General features: G+C 41.5%; 1 pseudogene; it reads left to right on the top strand.

The window, feature by feature from the left end:
• Positions 1–741: 741 nt before the first annotated feature.
• LOC120968179 (large ribosomal subunit protein mL101 (rPPR4)-like) overlaps positions 742–11,616 on the top strand; it is a 31,284-nt pseudogene continuing 20,409 nt past the window's right edge.

Below are 11,616 nucleotides of genomic sequence, written 5' to 3'. Positions count from 1 at the left end.
ACTGAGAGAATGGAGGTAATTTGTTGCTCTGGCTGGTCTCATCACTCTTTTACTATGTAATTTTTGTAAGCCCTTTCTTCTGAAGTAGTCAACTAATCATTAAAAATTTATGTAGAAGTTTACATTGCTTATTTCAATCATAATATATGGCTGTGGATGGCTAAGGAGGAAAATTACAAGTATGTTTCAAATCTCAAATTAACTATGGTTTGATCAAGCATCCCACTTTGTTTCATCTCAATAACAGACAGAGACAGCAATGTGCTATCCATATTTTCTTCTCTTTCCATCCACAAAACCTGTAATTTCAGGATGTATACTGAAATGTTAGCCGGCCATTTGTTTTTTGTTCGCCGGCTGCTTCTGCACGCCATCACAGTCCTTGGGTTGTTGCAAGTGCTCTGGTTTTCAGTTGGGCTGTTTGAAATACTCTGCTTTTCAGTTGTGTTGTGGCCTTGTCTTAGGTAAAGAATGAACTATATATGCTTCGCTTGTTTGAAACAAAAATTGGATTTGTATGTGAGTCTCTGACTGCAATGCCCTTAGATATGTGATATGAGCTGCGATGAATGAATACTTTGCTACCCTAAATTATATATGGTTATGTGGCAGGTATTCCAATGTGCACCTGTGTGAGTACAATGGCTTAATGACGCTATACACGAAGGTCAACTAACCTGAGGAGGTCCCCAGCATCATCCAGGACATGAAGGCTGATGATGTTCTACCAGATGTCTATACTTATAATATCTGGGTGAGGTCACTTGCGAAACAACGAGTAGGAAAAGACCAGCCAAGGCTGCTGGGCAGGCTATTGTATATGGCATTACCACAAGCGCATTTGGGAATTCGTAATTAAACAGAATCATTTATTCATAATATGTGAAAACAAAATTGAGCAACCATAGGACACAACAAGTTCATCTAGACAATCAAACAGGAGTCTTCTTCATTTTTCTCTCCCTTTTCCACCATGGTCATCTGCTTCCTCCTTTTCCCCTCCCTATCCTCTCTGTCTCTCCTCTTTTTACTTTTCCTCATGGAGCAGCCTGCTCATCGGCAGCCTACCGTCCAAACGTTGGTCTGTGGGGCAGCTGGTTAAAGCACCAATTTGCCATGTTCGAACAACTCACATATCCTTTTCAGTTCTTCTAAATTCTCACCTCACTAGCAAAAAGGCACATCAAAAGTCACACAACCGAAAGAACACAAATAAAAAAGGTGTAAAATGGTCTCAAGTATATATAGAGGCAGAGTGATAGTAGAAACTTTTGTTAACGTAGCAGCTCAGAAAGTGTGATGCTGCTGAATGGTGTCTATTTCATGAAGAGTTAACTAGCATGACCATAATGCAATAAGAGCATGAAGGAATTCATCATACGGTATTGATGCAGGCATTAAGCTCAAATCGACTGTAATCCAGATTTCCATGTAAAGCATGCAATTAAACTCCCTAAATCAGCAGATGTACCTTGCAGCCGACATGGTTGATTTGTTTCTACCTTTCTAGCGATGGTCTATGTGAACCTTCCTCGCATTGGCTAGATAGATGTGCATGATTTTCGATTGATCACAACAAAGAACAATGACGGTCAAATGTGTATAATAACCAATGACGGAGACAGGGGGCTTCCAAATGCTCTGATGAAAGCATATGTTACAGAGGGTATGCTTGACAAGGCCGTTGCTCTCAAGAAGCGTGCCAAGATGCGCGGAGGAAGGCTTAACGCGAAGACGTGGGAGATTTTAATTGAGCACTATCTCAAGGTAGGGGATCTCAAGAGTGCCCATTGGTGCGCCGACCCTGCAATCAAGAAGGGACACAGCAACAGCAGGATCTTGGTGCCACCACATGACGTGACCTGTGCAGAAATATCTGGGGACTGTGGTGTTCCGCGGTGACTGGAAAGAAGTTCCCCGGTATGCAACACTGTCTAAAGATCAAATACGTGGAACTCAGCGACGAAATTGGCAAGTTGGCCGATTCCATCTTGTTTATTGATTAGTTAATTACCATCCCACTTTGTTTCTTCTCAATAACAGCCAGCAGGGTGGTTTCATATTTTTCAGTTGTTTTCCTCCGCAAAATCTCTTTTTATAAAGGGTGGATTTTTTGACTCACATGGAGCATCGAGAGGATACAATAGGAGCACACACCCGGCCTCTTCATAACTAGAATGCACACAGCCAACCCAACGCACACACGCGAAAGCACACCAACAACTAGCAAAGTCATAAGACCAAAAGCTATATGAAGGCGTGGGAAAAAGAACAAGAAAAAAAGCCCCAAAGCGATCATATCAGAACAACAACGAGAATCTTCAACAGCAAGCAAGGCCTTCAGGAAGGAAGCGACACTCAAGCGCCGCCGTCACTGGATCCAACCACAAAGGCCAGAATCAAAGTTTTCACCCCGAAGAAACAGTATGAACGTATCCGAGCAATGCCGCCAACAAGGTAACGACATAAAAAACACCGCGATTACCAGGTATGACCACTCGGGTCTGACCTAGGCTTTCGCCCCAGAGCTCGAGACCAGGTGCTCGCAGCACCACCATCAAAGCCACACGTGTGTTGTCGCCACCACATTTCCGCAATACCAGCAACTACAATTTGACCACCGCCACTCCAAAAACATCCCAGTGCGTCAAGTCGTTGCCCATAATTTGTAACACACCACAGAAAGTCAGGATGTATACTGAAATGTTAGCCTGCCATTTGTTTCTGTTGATTGGCTGCTTCTGCATGCCATCGCAGTCCTTGGGATGTTGCAAGTGCTCTGCTTTTCAGTTGGGCTATTTGAAATACTCTGCTTTTCAGTTGTGTTGTGGTCGTGTCTTCGGTACCGAATGAACTATACATGCTTCACTTGTTTGAAACAAAAATTGAATTTGTGTACTATGAGTCTGTGACTGCAATGCCCTTAAATATGTGATAGGAGCTGCCATGGAAGAATACTTTGCTACCCTGAATTATATATGGTTATGTGGCAGGTACTCGAAAGTGCACTTGTGTGACTGCGTCTGAATTGTAAAAAATTGTGACGATCTGTCACAACTTTGAATGCAAAATTGGCACTTCAAGGAAATTATTGTGCACAACGTGGAAATCATTGTTTTCTTGCCCCGTCACATCCTTTTGCTAGCTATTGAGCGATTATCTGTGATAGGGCCGCTCTTTGAAGAAGTGAAGGTGATGGTTAAAAGTCATCAAAATTTTAGGGTTGAGTGGGTGAGGCGCGGTTAATGGCGCCGCACATATTTTAACTAAGGAAGCAGGTTGTGGGAATGGTTCCACGTCCCTCCAGATTGTATTAGGAACATTGCAGCTTCGGAACTGCCCGAACATTCTGAATAGATAGCAACACTCCCAACATAAAAATAAATCCTTTTGCTAGACATTGAAGGAGCTAAACTTTGCTTTCACTGCCATGTCCTACAACAACTTACTGACACTATACTTACAATTTTCTAGATGATGAAGGTCCCCAGCACCATCCGGGACATGAAGGCCGATGTCCGATGATGTTCTAGATGTCTATACTTATAATGTCTGGATGAGGTCACTTGCGAAACAACAAGTAGGAAAAAACCTGCCAAGGCTGCCGGGCAGGCTTTGGTATATGGGATTATCACAAGAGCATTTGGGAATTCCTAATTAAACGGGATCATTTATTCATAACATATGAATGAAAAATTGAGCAACCATAGGACACAACCCATCTATCTAGACAATCAAACAGTAAGCCTCTTCCTTTTCTCTCCCTTTTCCACCGTGGTCATCTGCTTCCTCCTTCCCCCCTGCGTTTCCTCTCTGTCTCTCCTCTTTTTACTTTTCCTCATGGAGCAGCCCGCTCCTCCACAGCCTCCGTTCGATCTTCGGTCTGTGGGGCAGCTGGTTAAAGCACCAATTTGCCATGTTCGAACTACTCACATCTCCTTTTCAGTTTCTACTAAAATCTCACCTCACTATCAAAAAGACACATCAAAAGTCACACAACCGAAGGAACACAAACGCAAAAGGTGTAAAGTGGTCTCAAGTATATATAGAGGCAGAGTGATAGTAGAAACTTTAGTTAACTTAGCAGCTCAGAAAGTGTGATGCTGTTGAATTGTGTCTATTTCATGAAGAGTTAACTAGCATGACCATAATGCAATAAGAGCATGAAGGAATTCATCACACGCTATTGATGCAGCATTAAGCTCAAATCGATTGGAATCTAGATTTCCAAGACAATGCATGCAATTGAACTCCCTAAATCACGAGATGTACCTTGCAGCCGACATGGTTGATTGGTTTCTACCTTTCTAGCCATGGTCTATGTGAACCTTCCTCGTGTTTGCTAGATATAGATGTGCATGATTTTCGACTGATCACAACAGAGAACAATGACGGTCAAATGTGTATACATTGTGGATAATAACCACTTCCCTCTAAATTATATCAGATCATTTCTCATATGTACCATACTGTGATTACTATACAAACTTCTATCTGTACAAAGGATGCCATCTCTTGATCATCTCTGTCTGTATGCCTCTCTGGAATCGCAGCTTACGTCCAAACTGCAAACTATGATTATCCGTCGACCGTGCGTCAGATTTTTAGAGTTTGTCAAACTGGAAGAGAAGTTGTCCTTTACTCGCTCGTAACAACACCCCATTCTGAACATGACATGAATAAATGCATGATCACTTGTCTATTTCTTTGTAAGTATTAAATCTAAATGCAAGCCGGTTGAAATAAAACACCTGTAGAATCTTAAACTGTGTTTTTATAGGTTAAGACCATCTTTGTTTGGGTCATAGATACAAATTCTCATATTATAGATCATTTTGTGTAAATTAAGAATGTGTGATATTTTTTTCTCCCGTTGCAACGCACAAGCCTTTTTACTAGTATATGTTAATGACGCAGGGTCAAGAATTAGGTCGATCCGCCGAGCCAGCCAGACGTTGGGTCCAAACAAGCCACTGCTGGTGAGGCTGAAAAAAAGGGGTAAAAGAACACGGTCTCCTCTCTGTAAAATTACCTCCTGCCAAGCTAATTTTACGTTTGGCGGTTGACTCAAGCCCAGCCCATCTCCACGTCATTTTCTAATCGATTGCGAAAGGTGCTGAGAGTATTGAGGGTGAGCTGGCTCGAAGGCAAGTCGTCGGTAGGCTAGCTGTGGGTGCCGGTGTGGTTAGTGCCTAGCAATATAAAAACTAGATACCTTTTCACAAATATTACAATTTTATAAGCTAGATGCCTGGCCTCGTCTGCAATCGGAAAAACCATTCAAGTAAATCACCATGGGCCTTGTAGCTGACATGGTTGATCGGTTTCTCCCGCATCGCCATGTCAGCTGTTGCCGCACCATGGTACAGGAGTGGCTCTTGTGATGGTACCGGGGAACTAGAGTATGTCACCCATAAACAGAAGCATTTCCATTTTTTCCTGGGCTTCATGTCAATGGGACATATACTAGATTTTCAACGGGTCATTTTCCTGTAATTTTTTCCTGGATTGTCCGTGGGCACACCTAGACACACCTCGAGACACACCGCCATTTGCCCACATTGTCTTTCAGCTTATTATAAAATCTCAAATCATCAACAAGAAAACACATCAAAAGTTCAGTAATGAGTGTACACTCATAACCTGATGACCAAGAAAAGTAACCCCAGCAGATGTTATGGTCTAGATATATATAGAAACAGAGTGGACAATGTTCAGAACACGTTTACAAGCAGCACGATAAGTGTGATGCTGCTGAATGATGTGCAGCTCATGAGGAGTAACCATTGTTTCTCATTTTAGCTAGCCATGCATAATCTTCAGTTGTTCACATGCCAATCTCATGACGGTGCTTTCAAATTCTTTCGATGTTTTCTTTGCAAAATCTGCAACGCCAGGATGTAATACTGACATTTAGCCTGACATTTGTTTCTGTACTCCATCACACTCCTTGGGTTGTTTCAAATGCTCTGCTTTTCAGTTGTACCGCCGTCCACTGAATGAACTCTAATGTTTCGCTTGTTCGAATTACGTATTTTGGCTGCATTCATGGATGATGCCAAATTGATACTATAAACATTGTAGATATGGATAACTCTGTCATAATATTCTGATCATAATTTTGGGCAAGGAAAAAGTATCACTCACGCTCTATAATCACGCCGAACAAGGAGAAAATGAATTAGGTATGTCCGCTCCACACATATTGTATCTCAATGCACACACTGAGTGCTTCTTAATGGACATACTTTAACAGGTAAACTGCACTCTTCTGTAGGCACGCGCCATGGACAAGCCGAACACTTCTCCATGGGACAGAACCTGGACTTGCAGTGGAACATCTCATATTGAATTTTCCTACTTTCTTGGTGGGTCCACGACCACCCGACCATCATCAGGACCATTGTCAAAATTCTCTTTCAGTTCTTTCTAAAGTCTCAACTCATCATCAAGAAAACACATCAGAAGATCAGTAATAGTGTATACTCATAACCCGATGACAACCCGAAGGAACCCAACTGAAAAGATGCATATGGTTAGGAGATATATAAATAGGCAGAATGGGAATGATCATAAGGCTGGTTACAGAAGCATGGTAAGGGAGATGCTGATGCCGCTGAAAGGTGTGCAGCTCATGAGGAGAATAGTGTTTCTCATGTTGGCCAGCTAAGCCATGCATAATCTTTAGTTGTTCACATACCTCAGCTCATTTTTTTGTGGAAGTCAAAGTTGCATCTTCTTTTGCTCTTGCCATGCTCGGTTACTCAAACTCTTTTTCTACCAAATTTTTTGAAGTCTTATCTTTTAAGTACTTAGCTGATTCTGGCCATATTCTGTAAAATTAGGCTTGCTTATTTTAACCATAACTTCTCCCCAGAGATGGTGAAAGAGAAAACCTACAGGGAGGTTGTAGCTCTCAAATTAACTGTGGATTGCTTTATAAGCACAAACCTGACGAATGCAAAAATATATTTGTTCTGGGGGTGATAGTTTGGTTAAGGAGGTATATATGAGCTTGCAATCCCCTTTCATGTAGAAAACTTATTATGTTGTGAGAATTGCTGATATGGCAACACAACTTATCGAACAAATAGTAGAAAAGGAAACCACCAGATGTCAAGAAAGTGAATGGGAACTTAAACCAGGTCATCCGTAGATCCTCACCCTAGGTAGATGGGACCATTACAGGTAAAGAGTTTAGGAATCGTAATTTGGAACATTAATTCCTGGTTAACTAACTGAATTATCATTTCATAGTTTGTAAAATGAAAAATCAAAATAGCGGCGATCTCAAAATATGCTATTAGCGTGCTATATCGCGCTATAGTGTGCTATTAGCGAGACGTTGCACACCGATATATTTAGCGAGACAATTCTCAATACGCTATAGCGCGCTATTTTTTTCAGTGGGCTTCGCCAACAGAGCAAACCACGGTTAATTTGAGAGCTGGTACCTACCTGTAGGTTTCTTCTTTCAACCGTTAGATTATAAAATTTACGACAAGGATAAAAAGACAACTTGCGTAACGCAGATGATCCAATCCTATGAAAAACGCACCTGACACGTCCAACTTATAGTCAAATGAAACTAACAAACTCCACCCGCAAAAAAAAGCCTCACGTAAAAAGGAAATAAACAAGGAAATCCTCACATAAAAGAAAAAAAGCCACCCGTTCCCACATACTCTCTTCGTTCCTTTATATAAGGTGTATTTATTTTTTGATAAACTTCCAGAATGTAAGGTGCATTTCTTCTAATTCCCCACAATTCCCTTGTTAGCCCTCCTGAAAAAAGGAAAGTATATCTCTCTTGATTGTCTGTATCTCTCCTTGTAGCAAAAGAAGGAAACTATCTCTTTATCAATTGCATGTATCTCTTACTTTTCTGGAGGAATTGATTTACTTGCCACTAACCAATAAATTTGCCAAGGGTAATTTCGTCCTAACATGTCTATAATTATATGCCTTGATCACCGTGCCGGAAATAATACACCTTACATAAAGGAGCAGAGTGAGTATTAAGAAGTAAAGTTGCCGTAAAAAATGAGGTAAATACACCCACGGTCTTAGAACTTGCACTGGATGGTCACTTTGGTGCACAAAGTTGCAAAATACGCGTTTGTGGTCATGGAACTTGCAAAACGGTGCAAATACAGTCACTCCCTTCGTACGCAGCCGTATGTGGAGACGCCAGCGTGGCATGGGCCCGCTGTCAGCGACCATGGCCTTCCAGTGAGGCGTGCGCGTGGTCACTTTGCAGAAAACCCTGTGGGTTTATTATATTTTGCGCAAAAAAGCCCCTGGAGACGCGGGAACAGAGCGCTTTGCAAATAAGCGTATAGGTACCCTAAAATCGCTGGCAGCCCATTGTAACTCCCCACCGCTTCGTCTCCCTTCTCTGTCGATCGTTCCAAGGCGCTGGCGGAGACGGAACTGCGGCACGGCGGCCGTCGGAGGAGGAGATGGAAGAACCGCGCCGCCGACGGCCGGGGGAAGCAGCACCCACATACGGTGAGTGATCCCATGCGTCTACCTCCTCTTTTATTTGCCGATTTTGTCAGCCCGCCGTGGGTAGGATTTGTGTGGTAGGATCGGTGGGTTGTACCAGTTGATTGAGATGTTCAGGCTTTGATTCGAGCGCGTATTTTGCCTATGGATTAGTTGCGGCCGGTCGGAACTCCTGCTTCTCCAATCTGACCTAGGGTTTAATTGGGGGTTTTCAAGGAGGCGTCTTTTTTGCTTCAGAAAAGTTGATGAAAGTAATCCAGAATTCATGTTAGGCACGCTATGTTGACATATTTCGTCGTTGATGCAATGTGTTAACTAAACATATGTGAAACTGAACGTGTGCTTTCTGTATAATCAGCATGTCTGCAAATACTGAATATTTGCTGCAATTTTGTATGTGACTAATGTTGCTTTGTTCATAGAGATGTTAGTGCATGGATGTATACTGTTGTGCATTGCAAATTGGTACGCTGATCTTACTGCATTGTTTTTTTATTAAATTTGAGAGTTATTTAACTGAATATGGCTGCACTGTTCATAACTGAATGTGAATGTTCTGTTTTTACTGAATGTGAGTGCTCTGTTCTATACTAAATGTGAGTGCTCTGTTTTGTATTGAATGTGAGTGCTCTGTTCTGTAATGAATTTGATCATTCCAGTACGTAATTGAAGTTTATTTGACAATGCAGGACAATTTGATGGCTTGTTCACTGTTGAGATCCATCACAATGGTTTTTTTTTGTGGAATTGGAAGCAACATGACATACATGGATTATATGGTTGACTGGTTTGACAACTGTCAGAGTGACACTTGGTCAATGCTGTGGATAAATGATTTTCTTGTGCAACTAGGATATGACAATGAAGTGTCCAAGACTAATGTGTATTCGTCCCAACCAGGAAAATCATTTGGTGAGGGCATGAAGCTTATGACATGTGATGCAGACATTGTTCTTATGATAGTTGCAACAATTGAGCACAATAACCCGATACTGGTTGTAGACCATGGTGACACACTTCAGTCACTAACCACAGATGATGTGCTGATACATGGAGTGCCTGATTTGCCAAAGGTTATAACTCCAACAAAACTAAGGCATGGTAAACAAAATGTCAGCTATTCACAGAAACAACCCAGTACAACAGAGAAGTTTCAAGCCCAGTAAAGAGGTTTATGCCATTTGGAGAAGGATCTAGTTCTGGTATTGCAGCCGAGGAAGAGGACGAAGATTTTGACATTAGTGACAATGGTGAAAGCAGTAGTTCAGAGGGAAATGGAGAGGATGTAGAGGCTGAGACAGATGAGGATTTCTATGAGAGTGATTATGAAATAGCAACAGGTGACGATGATCTCTTTGATGCCTATGTGGACAAAGATGTTGATGATCACAGAGAGAAAGAAAATGTGCAGGACTTTGAAGGAGAACTTCCAGAAGATGCATTAGAGGATAGTCATTTGAACTTGTCAATAGAAGAGAAAGAGAAGCTGAAACACAAATTTAACACTTTCAACCCGAGCACTGATCTCAATGCACCTGTTTTCAAGCTTGGGATGGTCTTTGGAGGTATGAAAGAGTTGAGGCATGCTCTCGTTGCATATAGTGTCAGAAATAGAGTGAAGGTGAACAAGCGTAGGAATACTTCAAAGTTGTTAGAGGCTGTATGCAAGCCAGGTTGCACTTGGTACTTGAAGGCAGGACATGATAATAGGTCAGGTAGCATTCAAATAAAAAAGTACACCGACAAGCATACATGCACCAAAGCTTGGGAGCTGAGAGTTCTTACTGCACCTTTTCTTACTCACAAGTTCAAGAATGAATTCAGAGACAATGAGAAGATGCCTCTTGTGCACAAAGGAGGTTTTTGACAACAAGGCAAAGAGGACAAAGGACCACTTCTCGACATTATATTGGTCTTATGATGCATCTAAGAGGGGGTTTCTTAAGGCTTGTAGGCCAATCATTTTCCTTGATGGGTGCCACATTAAAACAAGATACAAGGGGAATTTGCTGATAGCAGTAGGAATTGACCCAAATGACTGCATATTTCCTATTGCATTTGGCCTATGTGAAGTGGAGTCAACACACAGCTGGGAGTGGTTCTTAACTTCATTGAAGGATGATCTCAACATAAGCAACAGTACATCATATACACTTATGAGTGACAAGCAGAAGGTGGGCACACTTCCTTCCATTTTATGCTATTCTTTGCTATTAGTTTATGCTCTTATTATTATTATTATTATTATTATTATTATTGATGATATTGCTATTATGTAGGGTTTAATAAATGCAGTTCAGAAGGTTTTTCCTTATTCAGAACACAGAAATTGTGTTAGGTATATTTACCAAAACTTTCACAAAGTTCACAAGGGTGAGCAGCTGAAAAATGACTTGTCAACCCACTTGGCATGATATTGATGATATAGCTTTGTATGCTCACATGTTATTGATGATATAGCTATATCCCCAAATGAGATGGCCTACACGAGAAGCATGAATCAGATCAAAGAGCACAGCCTTGATGCTTACAAGTGGGTTGAGAAGTTAGCTCCAAAAACATGGATCAAAGCTTTCTTCAACCCATTTTGCAAGTGTGACATATTATTAAACAACATGTCTGAAGTCTTCAACAGGTTTGCATTGCCCTCCCACCTTTCCTTCATATCATGTTAAACAATGTCATTGGGTACTAACACAACATGAACATATGAAAATATCTGCAGTTATATATCGGATGGAAGAGAGCTACCAATTAAGTCAATGCTGGATTATATTTTCACGAAGCTCACAAATAGGATAGTTGGTAAGCAAAGGGAGTCAAAAAAGTGGACAGGAAGACTGTGCCCCAAGATTCAGAAGAAACTCGACAAATACATTGAGTGGGCAAAGAATTGCAGGGTGCAAGAGTATGGTAGAGGTGTGTTCAAAGTTTTCTCTCTACAAAACTCATACATAGTGGACTTAAATATGCTAAGCTGTGACTGCAAAAGGTGGGTACTATCTGGCATCCCTTGCCATCATGCAATAGCAACTTTCAGGCATGAGAGGATTGAACCAGAGAGCATGGTTCACCCCTGCTATACAGTGGAGGAGTACAGAAAGTGTT

Source organism: Aegilops tauschii, chromosome 7 (genome assembly GCF_002575655.3).
Source record: "Aegilops tauschii subsp. strangulata cultivar AL8/78 chromosome 7, Aet v6.0, whole genome shotgun sequence".
NCBI lineage: Eukaryota > Viridiplantae > Streptophyta > Magnoliopsida > Poales > Poaceae > Aegilops > Aegilops tauschii.
This window is presented reverse-complemented; position numbering and strand designations above follow the sequence as displayed.